This window comes from Myotis daubentonii, chromosome 11, assembly GCF_963259705.1.
Source record: "Myotis daubentonii chromosome 11, mMyoDau2.1, whole genome shotgun sequence".
Lineage (NCBI taxonomy): Eukaryota > Metazoa > Chordata > Mammalia > Chiroptera > Vespertilionidae > Myotis > Myotis daubentonii.
Window position 1 is genome coordinate 13,688,609 of NC_081850.1, and position 24,924 is coordinate 13,713,532.

At 39.6% G+C, this 24,924-nt stretch overlaps 1 long non-coding RNA gene across 1 annotated transcript in view; it reads left to right on the forward strand.

The window, feature by feature from the left end:
- Positions 1-24,924, forward strand: part of LOC132212737 (uncharacterized) — a 183,086-nt gene that overhangs the window by 85,949 nt on the left and 72,213 nt on the right. The window contains exon 2 of the long non-coding RNA XR_009447775.1: positions 24,354-24,386. This is a non-coding gene — a long non-coding RNA (uncharacterized LOC132212737). The remainder of the gene's footprint in view (positions 1-24,353; positions 24,387-24,924) is intronic.

Sequence of the window (24,924 nt, forward strand, 5' to 3'; positions counted from 1 at the left end):
ATGAAATGGATTATTTCCTACACAGAGGATTTTCTTTCTTAATAAGAATCTATGTGTGTTGTATTGGGTAATATAAAAGAGCTCTAGGTACAGCGCAATACTAATAAATTTTTCCTTACCTGGTACCTCTACCTACCCCAAAGCCATCAAGGGAGGAAAGATGACAGTAATCAGCACTCCTATATCTGCCTACGTTTTTAACCAAAGGAATATCTTCTTTCCAAATGGCTGTAATTTAGGTAAGACTATGTATAGTGAAGGAAGGAAGGAAGGAAGGAAGGAAGGAAGGAAGGAAGGAAGGAAGGAAGGAAGGAAGGAAGGAAGGGAGGGAGGGAGGGAGGGAGGGAGGGAGGGAGGGAGGGAGGGAGGGAGGGAGGGAGGGAGGGAAAATGGGATGCAGGAAGGTAGAAAGGAAGAGGTGGAGGGGATAGAGGAAACATTGGTGGTAATAGCAGTTCGGAAAGAAGGAGAGAAAGGCATTCTTCACCGTGATTTAATGCTGTTTCTGTGATGGAGGAAATAATCTCTGTTTGTCTTGTAAGCAGAGATGGACTTTCCCATTCCTGAGAGCATTCAGAATTAGAGAATACCGATGGTGAGGTCCTCACAGGAAAAGGGCCTGCCGACTGCGACTCACAGTCCATATGCAGAGTGAAAAACACTCCATTGGCAAGAGATTTCTGGATATATTAGTTATGGTTTGATACTGACCCATTAATTCTAAGGCTACTGGCGGGGCACCCTTATTTTGTTAACCTGAAGAATCACTGCTAGGGGAGTGGGAAGGGAGACAATGAAAAGAAGGGAGACAGTAAAAGCTGATATTAACCAAGTTAGCCCTCCTGGTATCTGGAGCTGAATCCTGGTGGGCAACTCTGGCAGTCAGCGTGGGAACCCTTTCCTCATAGTTATTCCCACTAAGTGGCAAAGGATACAGATATACCAGCTCCCATTAGTTGTCATTTGGAGGTTGCTGGGGAAGGGGAAGGAGAGCTCATTTCTGGCACCTCTGGCCAGCACTCCTACACAGGGCCTCTGCACTCTCCAAAGAAAACTGCTGAGCAGAGAAATGGAGTTGCTGGGACCTGATTCAGGCTGATGTGTTCCACAGCTTAATGTCAACATCTGACTATAGATTGCCTTGCATTCCACTCTGTAGCTCTTTATCTGCCTTTTGTTACCAACCATCACCCCAACCCTCTTAAGAATAAATGTTTGCTCTTGACTTGTATTTCACTCTATTGCTATTAATATGATCATCCCTGCCCTAGATTAAGGGTGAAGTTAGAAGTTTTTATTGATTTGGCAATCAGCAAAATACCAGATCTTGAGTCAGATGGTATAGGCCTAATGTTCAGTTTAGTATCTTAGTGACCCAAGTTCAGCCTCCAGTTTCCTTGTCTATGAAATAGGGATACTGTCCTTTGCCCTGCTCACCTCCCAGAGCAGGACTTAATAACATGATAGGGAGAAAGTGTGATCTAATGAATATCAGTCTTCTTATTCTACATTATAGAATGTGAGCTTGATGAGGCAAGGTTTGTGTTGTTTATTGCTGTGTCCCTAGTGCCTGGAAGATATTTGTCACATAGTAGGAACAGCGCAGATATAAGAAATACTCATAAAAGAAGGTCAACATTTGCATAGATATTTAGTTCAAATATAGGCCCAGCTACTTGCTGGCTGCTTGATTTCAGCCAATGTTTTAATCTTTCTAAGAGGCTTTTTCTGAGATACTCATTAGTAAATATCTTTCTCACACGGGTGTCTTAAGAATTAAGATTGGCTCTAATGATATATTCTCCGTCAACACCATGCACAGTCTCATCCTTGTGGTGAATATTCCCTACATCTAGGGTTAAAAAAAATAACTTGTTAAACTACTCATTCAAATTCTAATAGTCCAATCCACATTTTTCCCATTGAATACAGTTGCAATCATTCTATTGTGTTGATATTCTGCTCTGAATTAATAAAAAAAATAACTCACTCTAGAATTTTGTATTTGATTACCCTATTCACATTTTTAGAACATAGCTTCAAATAATAAAAATTTATTATAGTTGGCATATCTGTGGCTACTTATGAAATAGTCTTAAAATTAATATATGTCCAGCACCATGCACATAGTGGGAAGTTAATGATAATAATGACACTAGTTACAATAACTACATTTATTGACCCCTGCAAGGTGGCAGTCTCTATTAAGTCATTTCACATCAATCATAGTAGGTGATTATTCCTATTTTAGAGATTAGGAAAATGAGCATGGATATGTTAATGAATTTAGTCAGGGTCATAGTTCTTGCTCGTAAAAAGATTCAGATTTGGACTCTGTTTTTTTTCTGATGTCAAGGTTTATGCTTAATCCATCACACTGGCTATCAATTATTTTCTCCTCTTCAGATAACATGAACCCTAATTTACAAGCCATTTAACCTTACATCATCCAAATGAGGCTTTAACTATTATTACCTCCCTTCTACAAATTCAGAAATGACAGCTCAGGGAGATTACAATGGACAAAGAGCTAGTGCATAGCACACACAGGACCCAAAGCCAGTCTTCTCTCGCCAAAATGCGTTGAATATAGAGCATGACTTTCTCTCAAAGAGGAGCCCTCCTTCCCTCACACATGCTGTCAACTAGGTCCTAATTAAAAGCGAAAATATTTTAATTGGCTAAAGATGGTAATAGCTGAGGTATTATTTTATAGACACATAATTGTGGATTCTACAGAGTAGGATCTTCTTATTAAGCATCCTTTGTCACCCTTAGACCTTCAGTAGAATGCAGGTACTTAATAAATATTGTATGAATGAACCAGCTATTTATTATATTCAAAAAATAATGATTGAGCGCCTCCATATGCCAGGGAAGTGTCGGGCATCAATTAAGAACATATTAGCAATAGAAAAAACATGATTCCTAATTCTGAAAGACCGAATCACCTACACACACATACATATTCACATACACAAACAAATACATAATTTAAAAACTGTGGTAAGAGGGATAAAGGAAAAGTACAGGCAGAGTGTGACAAGAGAAAATAATGCCTTTATTTGGGTACAGTCTTTTTGAGGAAGTGATAACTCATAACTAACAGTAAAAAGGTGATTCCCAACTGCCCCACTCCCATCCCCTAGGCAAGAGTTCAGGCACTGGGTTTTATATTACAATATAATACTATCTGTTTCTATATAGACCTAATTTCCAATGAGCTAAAACGGGGTCTGTGGGAAGAAGCATGAAGGGACTTTCTGATGGGATGAAATATCCTATGTGCTGATCCGTGTGGTAGTTGTTATTTGAATTTATTAATTTGTCACAGTTCATTGTTTCTTACAGTTCAACTTTGTGAATTTTATTATACATAATATATACCAATGTAAAGTTGATTTGAAAATAAAATGGGATTTAGGTTAATGGGTCAATAAGCAACCAAACTTAAGATGAATTAGAATTACCCTGACAATTCCCTACATCTATGTTTCAGTGGTTCTACATCTCTGAGAATCACATACTGTTGGAATGGAGCCTGCATGTAGAATAGATTCCTCTTCCATCTGTAACAATACTTCTTTCTGACTTGTCAAGTCTATCAGACACTTTTTAAACTAATGCTGCTAAGATAGAAAGGCAAAGAAGATAAAAGCTTTTTCAATGATGTGCTAGGCTGAATTCATACTCTGGCTACGTTTGGGAGGTTTTTATAGCACACATGAATAATAACAAGAGCATCAGGATAATGCCTTTGATTATAAAATTCTTAGCTCTGAAGAAACCAAATGGCTCCGCATACATGTCTTCATTAAATTGTTTCTACCCAAGAGAAGTTAAATGTGTAAGAGCCCCATTTTATGGGGAGAAAACTGGAGCATAAGAAAGTTTAGGAGATGGCAGAAATATGTATATACCAGTTCTACTGGGGCTGTGATCATGACTTCCTTTGTGAAGGTTTTTCCCCCCTTTTATTTATGTGACATTCAAAGGAAATCTTTTCTATTCTGTGTGCATATGATAACACTTCAATAGCAGGAGAGCAGTGGAAGCTGTCCATAGACACCAAAGCTGGAGATATTGGCTATGCCGTTTCTTTATCTCATACTTGATAGACTGATACGCAATGTGATTTAACTAGATAATTATGAAATAATACAAGGTTTCAGGGTAAACACCCATCATGCATGGATGTGAATTAAAATTTCTAAGTAAAAGGATTTCCCATTGTTATTTGCCAAACAATTTGGAACCTGTTTGTGCTGAAAGAAATACATAGTTTAATGCTGTAGTCACCTGCTGGATTTGAACAATGGGGCGGCTATTTGCTCATGATGTGAGGCAGCATTATGCAGTGTAAGCCAGAGGCAGAGATGGTGGAAGCTGGTACCTGAGGTAGAATACAGCTCAGACATTAAGCCAGGCAACCCTGGGCCATCAGGAAGAGTTGTAAAGATTAGATAAATGAATGCAAAGCACTAGCATATTGTCTGGCAGATAGTAGACACAAAAAAGATGGTAACTATTATTAGCAAAGTGGCCCATCAAGCTATAAAAATTGAGTTTGATTCTAATAAAAATAGAAAACAGATTGCTCAGTTAGAAGAGACATAAATTTTTCCAGACCACAAAAATATCCTCCATGTGACTTATCAAAATACTCAGGGAAATTTAGCAATGTTCCAATTCCTGGCTCAGGGAGAGAGGAAGGGGAGTATGAAATGTGGAACATGGTGCCAGGGATAGACTAAGACTTTAGTCCAAATTTAGAAATGTATGGTGCCCTCCATATGTATTTGAAAAGATATTATTACTCAACTACACAATAAAAGCTAATCTTTCTGGTGAATATAAGATAGTTTCTGGTTATTCCAATTGCAAAGGTCTGGATGTATTTAACACAGCGAGGTTTCCCCTTTTGTGGCTGAAGCTGAGATGCTTGTTTTGCTGGTTCTCTAGGAAGATGGCTGGGCTCCCTGCAGGGTGATGCATCACTGACTGGGGCCGAGTTGGAATCTTCTAGGCGATGAGCAAACGTTGGGGATGTTGATGTCTAGAGGTCCTGAGTCCATGGGAATGATACCTTTGTGCCGTGGTCGTCATCCCCAGGAATCTTGGAACCTAAAAGGCTGCACCTCTGTTTTAAATTAAATTACCAACAGACCATCACTCTAGGTCAGTGGTCGGCAAACTGCAGCTCATGAGCCACATGCGGCTCTTTGGCCCCTTGAGTGTGGCTCTTCCACAAAATACCACGTGCGGGTGCGCACGTACAGTGCGATTGAAACTTCGTGGCCCATGCACAGAAGTCAGTATTTTGTGGAAAAGCCACACTCAAGGGGCCAAAGAGCCGCATGTGGCTTGCGAGCCTCAGTTTGCCGACCACTGCTCTAGGTCATAGGAAGAATAATTGCCTTGTCTTGGCCGGTGTGGCTCACCTGGTTGAGAGTCCTCTCATGAACTGAGTTTGCCAGTTTGATTCCAAGTCAGGGCACATGCCCTGGTTGCAGGCTCGATCCCCAGTAGGGAGTATGTAGGAGGCAGCCTATCCATGTGTCTCTCTCATCAGTGTTTCTCTCTCTCTCTCCCCCTCCTTCTCTCTTTCTAAGACCAATAAAAACATATTTTTAAAATAATATTTGCCTTTAAACTAGACATTGAGTGGAGAAAAATAATCCCTAAACATTTTAGTAACCTTAAGCCGACCCACACGTATGGTTTGCAGCCTGAATTCTTTCTTCCTGGGGGACCCAAATAAACTCTCAAGTCAAACGTTGAAAGTTGCTTCAGCTTCTTAAAGCTTATAGTAAGTGGCTGGAGGAAATGCAAAGTATATTTGGATGAGTCCATATTTGGCTCAGGCATCAGGGAATCCCTACAGATAAAGCTTCAAAGAATATGAAATTAAAGTCAACAATGACAAAACACACAAGAAAATACCTTGAATAGGCTTGTCACAGATGAGAATCATCATGTACCTTCAACCTCATTAATTACCAGAGAGATTCACATTACAATCAAGAGTGAGATACAAGATTGGCAAAAATTAAAAGTCTTATATTATCAAGGTTTGGCAAAGATGTGGAACAAGCAGAACTTTTTAATGTCCCTTGCTCAAACAGACAGATTTGAAGAACAGTTTGGCATATCATAGAGCAGATGAACATATGCATACATGTTGCTCAGCAACTCCGCTCCTAGCTACAAACCTAAAGGGAACTATTACTTATGTGCCCCACAACTCCTGAGCCAGAAGACACATGCATAATTGTTAACAGCAGCAATGTTTACAACAGCAAAATGCTGGAGAAATCTCTAATGCCCATCGTTAATAGAACAGAGGGGGAAATGTGACATATTCACATAATGTAGTGCTTATACTGCAATAAGAGTAGATAAACTATAGGGGTATGCAACAACATGAATCTATCTTAGGGATAAACTGAGAGAAAACATACTAAGTAGGATATTATGTTTGGGCATATGAACCAGTGTGGTAACACTATAAAGTATAGTGAGGGCATGCTAAAACACTGAAATTGGTAAATGTGATTGCCTTTTGGGCAGGAGGGATAGTAGCTGGTATCAGTGATGGACCTGCGAGGTCCTTAAAGTAATGGGCATTTTTATTGCTTAAACTGGGTAGTAGGTACACAGTGCTCATTACATTGTAATGCTTTATCCCTAAAAATGTTTATAAATATGCTTACTGTATATTTAATACTTAATTTTTAAAAATTTTCTAAACTCTGTAGACTCAAAACATTCCTGATAGCCTTCTTATTCCAATATAAAATCTTCACCTTTCCCTTTATCATTGCTGAAATAAGAATAATTATTTGGAATGTTTTTCTACATATTCATGATCATGAATTATTCAAATGAACCTCTACCTTATAACAAGACTATCTGGATTACTTTGCTTTTTACAATTAGAAGCCCCTCCTTGAAGAATGTGTGACAAACATTTTCATATACCATTGTGTGTCTGTGAGTTTTTGTTTGCTTTCGGTGTTATGTCCTACACATATGGTTCTTAACTTTTTCTGGCTGACTTATTTCAGTTAGCATGATATTCTCAAGATCCATCCATGTTGTCCGAAATGGCAGTATTTCATCTTTTCTTGGAGCTGAGTAGTATTTTGTTAACCAGTGTCACCCCAATAAATTTAATCAAAATGAAAAAAAAATCTCAAAGTACTGCTGTGCTGAGGTGACCAGCTATGATTGTTCCCAAAGTATTAAATTTTTATTCGTCGAAGACTGATTCCTTCAGCTTTAGAATTATTCATTGGGTTATGTATTTATGTTTTCTTCCCCCATAATTATTTAAGATATATTTTTCAATTGCTATGAGTGGGAAGGAGCTATGTTCAGTTTTAGGTCAATATGAAGCAGAGGAATGAAGTAAACACACACGAGTCCAGTCACTTTTTCTCGGGTGGTGTCTGAGCAGCAAATGAAGGTGCTGCCTGGAAAACTGGCCTGTCATGTGCAGACCCGAGCCAAAGGGTACAGCCAGCTTCAGCAGGTAAACCTGGGCAGTCCTTGCTCTCCATGAGAACGGTGTGTTTATTTCCCTTTAAAGGAGAGCTACCCTCGAGCTGATGAAACCTTGCTAACCACAGATCCTCAGCCAGGCAGAAGGATGAAAGTCAGCCATGGGTTATGCGTACGGTTTCCGATATTAAAGTCGAACTTAGTTGGAAGAATAGCCAGTTCCTGCTGGTTGATATTCCTCTCAAAGTCAGTGATCATGTTTGAGTTCCCAGAAGACCTGGAACTGTAGTATTTTATTAATGGTGTGTTGTAAGAAGACATATATCGAACTGCATATTTCATTAAAAATAAAGTTCACATAGCTCTCAAGAATATTCCAGTTTCCCTAGTAAATCCCAATCGTCCTCCTTCTTTGAATCTGTGGCTAAGGCTTGTTGCAGTTCCCAGAAAAGTATGCTAATGAAACACGGGCATATATATTTGTCTATGATCATCTCCTGGTTTTCTTTATGGAAAGATGCACAATTCATAGAAGATTCAGTACATGTGAGACTTCCAGGGCAAGATTATGTTTTGAATATTTTATCTTTTGTTCACTTCATTTCCTTCCGCTTCCTAATTTTCCCTAAGCTGCACAAAGCTTCTTTCTGGCCACAAAGCCTAATTTTATTTTTCTATAAAGGGAAAACAGTGTTATGAAGCATAACACTATTGGTATCTTCCCTGCGTTTCTCAATTCAGAGTAGGCACGATGTTGAATACAACAGCCTCTCTTCACAACCCTGATTGTTGATTCTCCTTATATCAAACTAAGCTGTATGTGAATTTACTTCACATAACTTTTCACTAGCTATGAGAAAACAACTGAGTCTAGGTAAGTCCAGTGAATTTTAAATCATTTCAGGTAAGGTTATTGATGATCTAGAAGGAGCCTGGAACTGGGAGTAGCAATTCAAGTAAAGCAAATGGTACAGGCATAGAGATTTTGAGCAGAGTCTTTAAGAGAATGAAGGAAGAAAATGCTTCTTTAAAATAGTCCTTAAAAGCATGTGTATGTGGCTGTAAAAAAGAAGGATCTCTTACCCTGTGCAACAGCATAGATGGACCTGGAGATTATTATGCTAAGCAAAATAAGCCTGTCAGAGAAAGACAGATATCATGTGACCTCACTTATATGTGGACTCCAATGAACAAAATAAACTGATGAACAAAATAGGTCCAGAGGCATGGATGCATGGGGCAGACGGACATATCTCAGAGGGGAGAGGTGCAGGGGGGAAGGAAAGAAATTAACCAAAGAACATATATGCATACTAGTGACCCAGTGCACAATATCCATGCACATTAAAAGGGAATTAATTAGAGGAAATATTTTAATATTGCTATTTGCCCTTTCTCTATAATAGAAATGTCAGAGATGAAAGAAAATTAGTATAATATATATGAAAATCTTCCTCCTGTCAGAGTCTGGGGCATGCCACGGGAACCAGAGTCAAGTACCTGCCCACCCATGTGTGCCTCGAAATCATGCGAAACCCAGACCTGGCCGGCCCCACACCCATTGGGCTAGATCCAGACCTGGCCGGCCCCATCCCCGTCAAGCCCAGCCAGGTGGGGGGCACAGCCTCAGATTCCCCAGCCCGGGGCAGGGTGCATAGCCTGATGTCCCCCAGACCAGGGCAGGGGGCATGCCTTGAGGTTCCCTGTCAAGCCCCATGGATGGGGGGCACGGCCTCAGGTCTCCTGTCAAGCCCCACCAGGCGGGAGGCGCAGCCTCAGGTCCCCTGCCCTGGCCCAGTGCCACACAGCCTCAGGTCCCCGCTGATTACTCATTAAGGCTCCTTACAGGAACTCAGACTCCACTGTGGGCACAACCATCTTGTGTTACGGAATCCCTGCCTCCGCTGCGGGTGAAGCCATCTTGACCGTTACAGTGTAATGGTCAATTTGCATATCCCCTCTTTATTAGATAAGATATGCATAGCACATGGACACAGAAATTAGAGTGGTGCAGGTCTGGGGTGCGATGGGGGTTGCGTGGAGGGGGGCTGAGGAGGTAGAATGGGGGACATCTGTAATACTGTAAGCAATAAATAATATCCTATATAATAAAAGGCTAATATGCAAATCTACCAAACAACAGAACCATCAGTCACTATGATGAACACTGACCACTAGGGGGCAGATGCTCAACGCAGGAGCTGGCTCCTGGTGGTCAGCACGCTCTAACAGGGGGAGTCCCACTTAGCCAAAAGCCAGGCTCATGTCTGGTGAGTGCAGCGGTGGTGGCAGGAGCCTCTCCCACCTCCACGGCAGCACTAAGGGGTATCTGACTGACATATTAGGCCGCTCCCATGGGGAGTGGGCCTAAGCCATCAGCTGACATCCCCTGAGATCTCCCAGACTACGAAAGGGTTCAGGCCGGGCTGAGAGGCCACCTCCCCACCCCCCGCCGGCATTCACGAATCTCGTGAATTCACGAATCTCTAATATGTGTGTGTGTGTGTGTGTGTGTGTGTGTATAAATGTATATATTCTTGCATATGTTAAGTGCCTGCTACTAGAGGGCAACCTCCAAGAATATGTGGTGATGCCTCTCTTCACTCCTGTACCCCAGTGCCTGAGTGCATCATAAAGAAGGCATATAGTAAATATTAATTGCATAAAAGAAAAAAGAATGAGTGGTAATTGATCACATCATTGAAACAAGAATCCATATAACATAAGATTCAGTTGCAGCATTAGATGCAAGAAAACAATGGAGATTTCAATGTATTAAAAGTACAAAAGACCTAGAATTTTATATACAGTTCCCTGTTATTTAAATGTCAGGGCATGATATTTTTTTGCATACCAGGACACTTTTCCAAAGACCTGCACTGGGATCAGGTTAAAGTGTTTCAATAAGGAAAGAGATAGATCTTAGGAGATGTTGCAAGAAATATATAGTACTTTAAAAGTTATTTCATTCTTTGTTTAAAACCATTGTTTTAAGAATTGCTAAGAGCAAATAAAAACAGAAACCATACATAAACTAATACAAAGTTGAGTGTCTAGAATTATAATACCATCATAATACCAAAGTTAAAGATCTAGAATGATTATAGCAGGAGATATGTTTGGAGAGTGGAATTCAATGAATGTGCTATGTGCTGAAGTGTTTGTTTTTAAAAAATGGAAAAAATAGTGGAAAACATGAGAGAGGATTATTCTTAAAAGTATAAAAATAATATAGAATTGAAATAAATAAAAACTGTAGAAGTAGATATAAATATATCAATCCTATATAATAAATAAAAGGCTAATATGCAAATAGACCAAATGGCGGAACAACTGAACAACCAAACAACTGGTCGCTATGACATCCACTGACCACCAGGGGGCACGTGCAGAACATGGCAGGCATCGGTCACAGCGGGATAGTGGAGTAGGTGAGCAGGGGCACCAGACCAAGGTGTGGTGCCGGTCGCTGTCATAATCTGGTGGTTACTGAAAATTCTTTGCTCCTGCACTCTGCAGTCCTGCCCAGTGCTCACTCCTGCTGCTGGCACTGGCCCCACTCGTACCCACTGCCAGAGCTGCCACTCGCACCCATTGCTGGCACCCAGCGCCACTTCTAATCGCTCAGTGCCATCAGCGGGTGCCATCAGCAGCTGCCAGCCCCAATCGCCCCTGAGGGTTTCTCCACCTCCCCCTGCACCTGAGGGGTGATCAGGGCAGCAGCTGTGACAACACTAACCCCACTCACACCTGCTGCTGGTGCCAGCCCAAATTGCTCTGCACCATCATTGGGTGCGAGCTGGGCCAGCGCTGTCAGCATGTGGGAGCGGTGGCAGCGGGAGCGGAGCTGCTGGCAGATAGGAGACAGGTGCCATGGTTGGAGGGGAAGGGCTGGGTGGGGGCATGGAGGATGGGCTGAAACCTGCCCCTGTGCCCACCGCAGCCTGGAGGCCCACAGTTCCTTTCAAGGTGCACGAATTTGTGCACCGAGCCTCTAGTAACTTTAATAAAATGCTAACTGGAAAAAAAGAGTCCCAGTGATTACAATATGATTACTTTTTCAAAGTTAAAAATATTATACACATGCATGCAAATATATACATTTTGTATGAATGCTTATCAATGCAATAAGATTGTATAAAGTGGAAAGGGAAGGAAATAATAAATGCGGATTTCCATATGCTGGTTGTGTGAAGAAATGGATTCATATGTTTGGGGTTGAGGAGGAGCATATCATCAATTCCTAGTTTGTGTTTTGACAGTGGGTTTGCTTATTACATTTTGAAAAATTACTAATTATCGAAGTACAGCTTTCCTTTAAGTTTATAATAGAAATCAGTAGTATAATACTTATTATCACTAATATAATATTTGTAAATTTCCACATATGTTATATTATATAATATTTTATTGCAGTGAATATGAAAACATATCAAAGGGCTTTCATAGGTTTAATTCTGCCCTCAAGCTTTATAACCTTATTTTATGCATGAGCATAAGATCATAGGTTTTCTACTTCAAATTATTTTACTGCAAGAATTCTAGGCAAAACTAAACACTACAGTTGAAGTGGAAGAAAATGCTTACATAAAACAGATGTATTTTCCAATTCAGAGCTTCCTTATATTAAAGTCCCTGTTTAATTAATTTCACACAATATTATCTGGTTGACTTATTCTCTCTCTCTGTAAGCACCTCTGGGAATATCTGAAATATAGTACAGATGCTCGTACAGAGAATTACATTACTAAGTGTCATTAGCAAAAATCAACATTCAACATCAATTAAGTGGTTGGAGCTTGGAGGTGACACCCCTCATTTTTTCACTCACCTCCAAATTCCTGTCTGTGTTAATGGCTTCGTGCCCTAGGAGATTTCCTATAGAGTGTGCTTCCTTCCCAAATGGGGATCCCTTGAGGAACTGGACTTCCTGCTCTCAGAATCCACAGGCCTCCCCATTAGTCTCCACTGCCTTGTACTGGGTGGCCTTTTGGGGTGACCTTCTTCCAACAAGTCCACAGACTTTCTTTCTTAAACCTTTCCCTGGCATATGGCCATTTATGGAAGATTAAGGAAGGGAAGAGAAGGCATTTCAGGTGGAGAAGGGGCTATATATGGAGACAAGAGGCAGAGCAAAAATCTAGGATACTGTGCAAAAAAAAAAAAAAAAAGATGTCAGTAATGTTTCCATAGAAATGAAAGGGTGAATGCTGCCTGCAAGGTGGGCAGAGGTCACCCACAGAAGGCCTCAAATACATGGTAATGTGAACAGCCTTCATTTTATAGATTACTAGAGGCCTGGTGCACAAAATTCATGCACTCAAGGGCAGGGGGTTTCCCTGAGCCCAGCTTGCACCCTCTCACAGTTTGGGAGCCCTGGGGGAAGGCCAACTACTACAGAGGTGGAAGGGGCTCCTCCCACTGCTGCTATGCTCACCAGCTGTGAGCCCGGCCTCTGGCTGAGCGGCGCTCCCCCTCTGGAAGTGCACTGACCACCAGGGGGCAGCTCCTGTGTTGAGCATCAGCCCTCTGGTGGTCAGTGTACTTCATAGCAACCAGTCGTTCTGCCATTCGATCGATTTGCATATTAGCCTTTTATTATATAGGATGAGGCACAAATGCAGGGTTCACCAAGACTTGGGTCTGGATTGGCTTGAGAAAGATCAGCTCTGTAGCAGAGTGGAAAACCCCACCTAAACAACTACCAGCTTTTACTGTGGGATTCCTATTTGTTGTGGTTGTTGTTCTTTCTGTTCTAATCATTGGGTATGTCACAAATCATGTTTGGGGAAAGGTGTGAAAAATCATGACAGTATTTATTTGGTGATTTCAATGTATCAAGTGCTTTAATTGCAGTTTCTCAATTAATCTTCATAATAGCCCAGTGAGGTAGATATTCTTTATTATCATCACCATTTTAAAGATCAGGAAAATGAGGCACAGGAATCAAATAACTTATGAAAGATCTCACAGAAGTTGAAAAACTATGTCAATGCTTTCTAAAAAGAGAGCAAGTAACCATTATGTGTTAGTGCTTTTCATTGAAATGTGCAGTGAGGCCTGCAGAGCTTAATTGCCGTGTTCCTATATGAGGTTTTAGGCATTATTAAAGAGCTGCAGACTACATGTGAATGAGCCCCATGAGATTCAGGGCTTTGCTCTAAATGTTGCTGATGTGCAATATAGGAAATAGAAAATGTATTTACTTGGTATTCAATGAACTCTCCCAGTGGATATCATTTTTGTCTGTAATATAAATGAACACCTATTAATGGTCCAGAGTGTGTTGTAGGTGGTTAACTAAACTCATTTAATTTATGATTTATTGATAGGATTTTTTCACAAAGACATATCCACTGAGTTTTTTCATGTGAATCTTTCCATGTGAATCACTCGGTACGCACACATCTTTATCTGAATGCTAAACATTGGAGATGTTGCAATAACGCTTTCATATTTCAAATGTCACAGGTGATAAATGTAACTAGCTGATGTAGCTTAATAATCAGAAACAATATCAAAGAAGAAATGGAACAGGTATTAATTGTGTGTCTAATAATTGTTAGTCACTATCTGTATACTAGTAGTATCTCACTGATTCTCAAAACAAAACTTGGGGTAGGTACAATTATCCCCATTTTATAAATAAGTAAATGGATTTTCCTGTGAATATGTAATAATGTTGGTACATATGAATCAAAAACTGTGCCATCCACTGCAATCTATTTACTGTGTGAGGCTCACTCTGCACATTGAAAGTGTGCAGAAAAAAGAAAAATTACAGATAACAAAATTTAAGTGATGGCCTGAGCCTATTGACCCAACAAGCAGCATTCTAATGATTTGGCCAAAAATCTTCTCAAAATATGCAGCTTTGAGCTTCTTCTGTGCACAATAGGATGATTAGGTTAGAAATAAACAAATTACCAACTGGGTGATTTCCTCATTTGTCAATACATGACCCACTTTCTCCAAGCTAAATACCTCCATCAGACACAATCAGATAGATGATGGGCAGAGAGGGAGGATTTCATTTTAAAGCCACAGTTATCTAAGAATAGTGAGGGACTTTATGAATAGCTGATTTTCTTTGAAAATATTGTTGCCTTTTTTCTTCTTAATGGTGCCCATTCATACATAACTATCATCTTATATATTTGATTTATATGCAGGTATACTCCAGCCCAAATTGCAAAGGACATAATTGAATTTCCCACAAAAAATAGTTATAATTAAAATAGTTATCATTATTCCTTTGGCAGTGCCTGTGTTCCCTGCAATCTGCTACCTGCATGCATAACCACACCCAGCTCCTAATTGCATAGTGTATTAACACCAGTCAATGAGGCCTGGGATTATTCTGGCCCCAATTATTTAACTGGGACCCTGAGACAGTTGGTTGCTCCAACTCTGAGAGTCCAAACACCACCCGGCAGAGCTATAATCACTGTCAGAGATCCTGTTCTGAAGGACACCTTGGGTATTGACTCAAATGAACTTATAAGCATATATGCATAGCCCATGGACAGATAATAGTGTGGGGAAGACCTGGGGAGGGGTCTGGAGTGGGATGGAGGGGACAATTGGGAGGGAGGGAAGAAGGGGACATCGGTAATACTTTCGACAATAAAGATACATTTTTATAAAATCAGAATGGAGTTTACCATGTTCTTTGGGCCCTGAATAAAGGAAGCCCTTGGCCCTAGTCACACCCAGACCTGATACCTATTCCTCCTACAGAACCTGCGTCTGTGGATCCAACATGTCTCATTCATGCAAAAATACACATTAATTTCTGTTTCTCTCTTCCCATTCAATCCTTAGTGTTTCGTGTTCTCCTTATTTTAAGCCTGGTTACAATTGTTTCATCTTTCATCTCCAGTCCATCTTACAAAGAGCTGTCAAATTGATCTTCCCAGAATTACACTTTGTTTATACTTCCCCTCTTAAAAAAGACTTCATAGATTTATTTTATCTGACATAAGCTGAAAGATATTAAGCTTGACACAGAATACCCCTCATAACATGATTCTTCTGATCTTTTCAGACATACTTCCTTTATATATCCTCACTCCTGCCATACATGCTTATTCAGCTTGACTTGTCTTTATTCAATGATCACTCACCTTGAGTCAAGGTCCTTGACACCTTCTCCATAACTGAAGGAACCACATCTTCCTTCTCCATCTGCTTCCATTCACCAGTGTTTCAAAACCTTTTCCTTCATGACCTTTCCCCTTTTAGAGAATCTTGCAGTTGCCCTAGCTGGTTTGCCTCAATGGTTACAGTGTTGGCCCGAAGACTGAAGGGTCTTGGGTTTGATTCCAGTCAAGGGAAGGTACTTTGGTTGCAGGCTGGATTCCAGCAGGGACACATGCAGGAGGCAAATGATTGATGTGTCTCTGTCACATTGATGTTTCTCTGTCTCTTCCCTTCCCTTCCATTCTCTCCAAAAATCAATGGGAAAAAATATCCTCAAGTGAGGATTAACTAATAATAATAATAATAATAATAATAATAATAATAATAATCTTGCAGTTAAAGGAAAACCTTGAAATCATTGAGTCCAAGAATTTGCTTCATGGACAAAATATGCTCTGTTTATGGTTATCTAGCTTATGTCTGGTGACAGGGAAATTGATACCTAGGCTAAGGTACAGATGTGTCTTATCTCTATATTGCCTGTGTCTGACAAATTTTATAAACATTGCCCATGCTTGAAACATATTTGCTAAATGAATGAATAAATAAATGAATGGATGCTTGTTTTTCTATTAGGGGTGGAGTCAGCAATTTTTTCTAGAAATGATCATATAGTAAATATATTTGTGGGCTTTATGGTCTCTGTCACAACTACTCAACTCTGCTATTGTAGCAGGAAAGCAGACATAAACAATAAAGAAAGAAAGAACATAAGGAGTGTAGCTAGATTTGGCAGCCTGTAGTTTGTCAGCTCTTGTCTTAAAGCAAAACAAGCCATTTTGAGACATTTTTTTAAGATTCTTCTTCATGTTGCTTCAGATCTCTCTAGCTAAAATTGTATTATATTCATTCAGTTATTCTAAAACAATCTGTGTTTCCTCTGATCATTGTTAATTCCTTCAGCCATTCCTTATATTAACCTTTCTCCCAAACTGTGTTTCATTTGTGGATCTCACAAAATCTGGTATCCAAAACAAAAAGCAATGCTCCATATGACATAGCAACAGTGAAGTGAAACAGGATCATTTCCTACTTTCCTAAATATACTACAGGTGTAATAATAAAGCCTAAGATAGCTTTGGTGTGTGTGGGGGAGACACATCACGTTTCCTGTTGATTCATAAGTTTTACTTCAATTCTATACTCTTGTCTAAACTGTTGTATATTAATTAAGTTATTGTTTTGGGAGTAAAAGGGTAGGGACCAAGTGCAGAATCTCATATTTTTCACTATATTGCTGTTTTATTTTATTTTAAACGATGTTATCAAGGACTGGTTTAAAAGTAATGGAGTGCCTATAGTGATCCTCATCCAATACATCGTGTTACCTTTAGTTCATCACTCATTTATTTGTTTTATTTCATCTATTCATGCATACACTCGTTCACTCATTCTAACATATTTATTGAGGGCTTACCAAGTGCCCATTACTATGCCTGGCACTGGACAACCAATAGTGAAAAAAAGGGATGCACCTCTCTTGTATGGAGCTCATAGCCTGCCTTGATGCCAGGCCAAACAATAATGAAACATGGGATTCCTAAACAATCAACACACATTTTACATTTCTTACTATCCCAGATAATCTCCAGGATGTTCCTCACTTGTCCAAAGATAATATTATCATGGCCCACTGTTCCCTATGTTCCCTGATTTGGTTCTCTCATATTTATGATTCCATTTCTCCTCCTTTATATTTCCATTTAAGTCGTATCTTCCCAAATGTTCCTTCTGGTTCCCCTTCGGGAACATTGGCTTGGATTCAGCCTATCACCTGTCCTTGGTTTGGACTACCTCAACCTGTACACATTTCCTGTCCTAACTTGCCTCTTGAGATTTAACTTGTAACTCAAGTCAAGGGAAAATTCTGCCCAGAAACAGATAACCAGTTGGAGCCACAGAGTAGACTAAGCCTGGCCTCCAGCTTTAATATCCAGTGCTGCTTTATCCACACCACTCTGCCTCCCCAAAGTGGAAGATAAGCATGATTTTAAATTAGTTAGCACAGGCTACTCTAGCAGTCCTATCAATATAGGATTTCACCAAACAGACATAGAACAAACAAATAAACACAGAACTCACTTTCTTGCAAGTACCACCTCAGCAGTCCTCATAAACTGCCTTTTCATCTCCAAACCATTACTCTGGCTCTATGCTGACACCAGTTTATTCAGAATTTGCCCTGCAAATTGTGATATTGCTCAACCCCTCTGTTATTTAATTTTAAAATATTCTTTAAAAATGCATCAAAGTGAAATTTTTACAGCATCACTCTGCTAAGATCTATCCTGAAGAGAACCTTGTGTTACAAAGTTAATCTCATGTCTGTATATGTCAGTCTTTATCTTTTTGTTGGTCTGCTTTTGAGCTGTACCATTGAGATATTAAATGCAATAGACCAGTAACATACTGTATTGACAGTCACTTGGCTACACCGGTTCTGAGTGTCATGCGTGAAAATTAAAACTCTTTCCTAAATCTGAAAATATTATTGACTAGAAACCGGGGATCCATTTGCTGATGCCGAATATTCTGGTGTTATGAGTCCAAGCTCCTTGCGAGTAGGTCATGCACACCTTTGTAGCTTTCACAACTCCAGTTATAATAATGAATGAACCGGTGTTAACCTGTGTTGCATTCTTTCTGAAGTTTGCAGGTTTACATGTAAACTCTGCTGAGGAAAAATAAATGACCCTAGAATAAGTTTAGGAAGCCTGCTCTCCCCAGAGGTGAACAATGTGCAGCTCTACCCGGAGGGGAACAATGTTCTCATGGAGGTGTTTCTGGTGGTCTGGAAGGGTCTGTACCGTAAAGCTTACTGAGTAGATTATACCGTGAAAAGCCTCCTATGTCTTGGGGCGGGAAGTCCTGTCCATTAGCTTCGTGCTTCCTTTGCAGGGTTTCCCGTGCTTTTTGCTTTGCTTTACTTTATTGACTCACCTCTCTACATGGGACATCCAATGCAGCCTCCGTGGGCAGGTCCTGTCCTTTCCACCAGTAAGAACCTTTTACACCCATCTGATGTTTAAGAATTTCTCAAAAACCCTCTCTCACCAAATGGTTTCAATAACCTTTTGACAAGTAAAGGATAAAACCTAAGCTAGTAAGCTCTTTCTCGATGTGTAGCAACCATTTTTTGCCTCAGTGTGTCCAGGTTAGATATATTTCTTGGAATTTTCTTATCTTAGTTTTCTGCCAGAGGAATTTTACCTAACACCTTGTGTTTATTTATCATGTGAAGTCCTTAATTCAGTGTAGTGGTGGGATAACATCACTAAACCAATGATGCTACATATGTTTAAATAGAAAAGCATAATGATGTGATCCAGAGTTAACAGCTGGTAAATGAAACAAAGGAATCAGGGATGTAGAGTTTCTTCAGGAACAGAATGAAGAGGTACAATGTTTTCCAGACAAGAGTGTAGAGACAGGCGGTTACCACTTAGCTGACTGTTCACTGGTTGTGAAATCCTAACAGCATTCTCTCAAAATTGCATGGAATTAGGTAGCTTCTAAGTTCTTATTCTAAAGACTGCCTGAAGAAATATTTTACTGGGCTGTAAATTGTTCTGACTGCATTTCATGCCTGATAAAATTCTTACATTTATGGTAGAAAATGTAAGTCCTTGTTCTGTAACTAATCTTGTAAGTTTTCTGAAACAGATAGGTCTTAAATTTTTTTCATAGAAAATGGCACAATTAAAAGTATCATTTTATACTTACAAAATGTGCTAGCATAATTAGAGATTGTTGTCAAACTAACCTGGAAATTAATCTTGAAATATATTTTAGGACATATATTTTAATGTAATATTATAAATTGTTTTGTATGTGTAGTTATAGCCTACTGATTTATATCAGTCTGTATTTCAAGAGGTGTAAATACATTAGTCTAATGTTCCAGTGGCAATATAATTGTAGATATTGTATAACACTGTAGAGTGTTTTCTGACTTAAAGGCTAAAACATATCATTACTGACTGCTTATGCCTAAACAAAAATATGTTTAAAATTAGAATAAACTGTTCTTTATGGGAGACAGGAAGATATGATGGCTAGGATGTGGACTCAGAGTCACTCATATCTGTGTTCAATTCTCAGCTTCATGACTTCTGAACTTTGTAATCTCGCTTTAGGTCAATTTTTGTGAGAAGCTGATTCTGAGATAGAATTTTGTATGCAGGAAGTTTGTTGGGAGAGTGCTTGGGATCAATGTTGTTATTGATGTCCCAAATAGAGAAAAGAAGGTCTGGCCTTTGCATCCTTACACTGCTCAGTCATTAGACATGAGCTGCCTGTGGGAGGGTGAATACTCCTGGGGAAGGCAGTTCTCTTTGGTGGAAGGAGGAAAACTCCCAGAGGAGTCAGCTCGGAGCCATTGGAAGCCAACATTTTGGGCAGCTGGGAACAGCTTCTTCAGGATCCTAGTAGATCACCTTTTCTGACAAAACCTCTGAGAGGAAGATTAATGGGAATACAGCCGCCTGCCAATGCAGCTTGTCTCAATGCCTCAACTGATACCTACTGTTTCTCTATTGCCTTGCCTCTTCTACTGCCGATTCTAGAATTCCCTAATCCTTGGCCTGCGCCACTGCCGATCTATGTGGCCTGCCTTGTGGGGTGACACAGACGATTACTGATAAGCCAAAATCCTACACATCATTTCTTTCTTAGGCCAGGACTTCTGTATTTATCCATTTGCTTTCAAAAATAGTTGGGAGGCCCAGCCAGCATGGCTCAGTGGTTGTGCATCAACTATGAACCAGGAGGTCATGGTTCGATTCCCGGTCAGGGCACATACCTGGGTTGCGGGCTTGATCCCCAGTGGGGCGTGCAGGAGGCAGCCAGTTAGTGATTCTCTGTCATCATTGATGTTTCTATCTCTCTCATCCTCTCCCTTCCTCTCTGAAATCAATAAAAATATATTTTGAAAAGTAAATGGGAAAATACTGAGAGATATCCCATGAATCTCCTGGGTAATAGGCGTCCTTCCCTGCCCCCATTGTGTGACAGCAACCCTGCCTCTTCCCAATGTTCATTCAATTACCAAAGCCAATATGATGACTCCACTCCCTGATACCACCATCCTGGCACAAGGAGCCCAAAGATATTGGGTATAAGACACATCTTAAAGTCTAATGAGCCTCCTCGTGTGTCCTCTTCTGGAAGTATTCTCCTTCTGAAAACCAGGATCTCTGGATTCACAAAGCCTAAATTTGTGGGAACAGGTAGCACAAATTCTTCAATTAGGTCACTGGGAATGATGCTAAGTTCAGCCACTCCTACTTCCTTCCCTTGGTTCCTAAATCAATGTATTCTATCGATTGGGGATGCAGTACTAGAATATGGTCATTGATTAAAGTGTTTACCCCATACTTTATCTGGTACCCCATCATTTCAGTATATCATCTCCAAGCTGTGGCTTCAGCTGTACCTTTAAAAGGCTGTTCCATCAATCTATCAGGCCAGCAGCTTTGGGGTCATGTAGTATGTATGGGATGAATGGATCTCATAATTATGCTGAATTCTAAGGTATTTCCATTGATTTGAACTAATAATACGCACATTGTGTCCAGATGAATCAAACACTCTGTAGGCTCTCAGATCATGATGCTGAACAAGGCTGTGCAGGCAAATAAGCAAACCCTTGTTTGGAATCTGTTCCAGTTCTAGTCAGAATGAGTCACTGGCTCTTCTAAAGTGGAAGAGGTCCAGTGTCACAGTCTGCTGTCCATCAAGTGGCTGAGTGATCTCCCCATAAAATAGTGTGGAAACTGAGGCTTAGCATTGGTTCCCGCTCCTGTCAGGGTGGACAGCTCATCAGCTTCATCATATATATATATGGTGTGTGTGTGTGTGTGTGTGTGTGTGTGTGTGTGTGTGTGTGCTATATGAAATAGCCGGATCCTACTGAAAGAATGAAGGGGGGTATTCTAAACCTTTAAAGTATGTAGGGGGGAAATGGAACTCCTTGGGGTGGGTATTAGAAATATAGTGACACTGAGAGAGTGACCAAGAACAGATCCTGTAAGCTATTCTCTAACTGCAAAAGGTGATAAGCCAGTGGTTTAAAAGTAGTCTACTAAAAACTCACTAATTTATATATTTTTGTTCTTGCATTTTTAAATTTCTTTTTTGTTTGCTCTTAGTTCCTGAGATTTTTTAAAATCTTAGTTATTTTTTTTATGAAACTGGTAAATTTGCCAAATTAAAAGAACACAGGCCAACTTGGAAAGTTTGTGTAAATAAATTATTCCACTGAGGCTCATTTTTCTTATTTATAGAATCAAAATGAAAATATCTATCTTACAGAGTTATGGGATTTTTTTAAAGTAAATAAAGTACTTGTACATAATAGATGCTCAATCCTGGCTTCATAATATTAAAAAAAAGAAAAGAAAAACATCCTAAACCCTCATTGCTGAGCTAAGGAGGAAAGGACAGGGCCTCTATCCTTACTTGGGTCACAGAGATCTGACAGAGTGGAAGTAAGGCAGGCAGGTGAGATGCCTTCCCATCCTACCTAGTGGCTCACCTAATAATAGTCCCAGTGGTTGACTTGGGTTGTATTTACTTGTTTTCTTTTTGAAAAAGTATAATATCCATGCGTTTATTTTTGTGTGTCCTTGATTATTTCACATATTTAAAAATTTGTTTTCTGCCTACCAAAAATAAATAAATAAATAAATAAAAAGCATGCTTACTGTAAACACTTTGCTTATTGAGTATTCATTTATCATGGGGGACAAGTATTCTTCTCAACCTATTAGAAAAAGATAACTACTTTAAGTATTTGTGTTGGTTTTTTAAAAATATTTTTATTGATTTTTTATTTTTATTTTTTAGAGGAAGGGAGAGGAAAAGAAAGAAAATAAAACATCAATGTAAGAGCAAAACACTGATTGGCTGCCTCCTGCACACCCCCTTCCTGAGATCAATTGGCAACCCAGGCATATGCCCTGATCAGGAATCAAACTGCCAGTCTTTTGGTGCTCAGGATGATGCCCAACCAATTGAGACAGACCAGCCAGGGTCACTACATTAAGTATTTGATATCTGTTCTTCTAGATATTTTTCGAGGCAAAATCAGATATATTTATTTTAACAAAAGCAGGTTTATATTTTGCATACTATTTCACAGAATGCTATTTTAAGTTCATGGTGTCTCATGGGTGTTTTCCCAGGACACGGTATGAACACTTGATTTTTAATAACTTCAGCTTTCTATTGCACCATAAAGTATTTGGTGGATGTTTGGCTACTTCTATAGGCTTTCCCTATTTAAAACAATGCTATAATGAATGCTCTTATACTTCTAGCATAAATTCTAGAAGTGGAGCCCTTGGATCAGACGTCATAAAAATTTTTAATCGCAATGTATAATGCCAAATTGCATCAAATTTCATTCTGAGCAGAGGTTTTATTCCATTCGGAGAGGTAATGGTAGAAATTTCATCATTAGGAACAAGGGTCACAGCCAAGTATCTCTCTGCCAGGAGCAAATCACACTGCTTAAGGACTGAAAAAACACTCTGCTTTCAGAAAAGAGAGATTGTGGTTGAATCAGCTCTCAAAGTGTGCACAGAGCCAGTGCATTTAAATAGAGGCTTTTAACAATGAGCTCATAGAGCTGGGCTTAAACCTCAACTCTATTGTTTACTAGCTGTGTGATGTTAGGCAAATTACTCAATTTTTCTGAGCCTCATAAAATTGGAATAATAATATGACTTACCTTAGGTGGTATATAGATGAAGTGAGAAACAAGTAATAGACATATACCTGCAGGTAATATGTATGTGTGTCATATACATGTCATCCTGATTGTTGTGCCTGCCGTATAGCAAATATCAGCTGCTATTATTATGCTTTTCCAGAATACATATCTGAGATCCCAACAGGGTGTTTTATTTCAGTGTTTTCCTCTGACCTCCTCATTCCTCAAAGAGAACAATGGCTAGAAAACATTGGTTGGGTAAATACTGCATTATCATAATTACAATTTCCCTGAGAAAAGTGGCTTGCCATTTGAATATTCAGCATCATAATTACAATTTCCATAAGGAATGTAGAACAGTTATTATAAACAAGACAATAATCACTTGGTCCATAAGGGAGAACAGATTATTGGGGGAGCAAGGAGGGAGCAGAAGCAAAAGCTTGTGTTCTAATCAGCATTCAAGAGTAGGCAGACCCTGAGAATAAATTATAGCAGCCTCTTAGAACACTCTTGTCTGAAGTTAGTGAAAAATCTTATCATGATGGAGGTATCCCTGGGTTGATTAAGTGCTGTCTATATAATTCTTCTTTATGTATAATTTAGTTTCATCATTTTTATTAAACATCCCCTCTGTACCTCTACTCATTGTCATTCACAATGGCTGTGCGCCCAATAAATTTTAAAAAGCAAACTATCCCAAAATGCGAAAAGCACAAAATGTTTGAAAAACAGTTTAGTGGGTGAAGTTTCATCAGGGTGTTTCTCTCTCCACCGTTAAATGTCTCCTTTGTCAAGGGAAAATGGATAAAGGTGTGTGTGTGTGTGTGTGTGTGTGTGTGTGTGTGTGTGTTAATATCCTTTTAACTGTGTTGCCTTAATTGCCTTTCACTTAAATTTTCTTTCTTTTTTCTGTCTTTTTACATTTCTTTAGGTGAGATGAGCAAAACGGAAGGCAGCTTTCAAGGTTGGTACTTTTCATGATTTTTAAAGCTTCTCATTAATATGAAACAAAGTATGAAAGGAGCAGAGAAAAATATGTCCTTAGCTTTTCACAGACAGGGGTTAGAGGACATTGTGTTTTATTTTCCTCACTCATGGATGGAAATGTACAACACTGATTATAACAGAATGCAATATGGCAGTCACCTAGAATACCTCATTTACTCTGTGGCAAACTGTGAAGTTGGGAATATTCAATATTATTTTACTCCGTCCATCATTCATTCATTACTCTATCCATCCACCATTCATATTTTTTTCAGTTCATATGTATTGCACACATACTGTGTGCAAGGCCCTGTCATCTGACTTTCCTCTCTTCATACATTTTTTTGGCTGACCTTCACTATGTTCCTTATCCCACCCCTGTTTCTACCCCTTCGTGCTGTCTCTGAAAATGAGCCTTCACCAGTTATCACAAGTCTTCAATTTAACTTGCCGTATCTGATAAATGAGCTGTGTTTCCACAACATTGCTCAGATGATATGGGTTCAGCTATATCT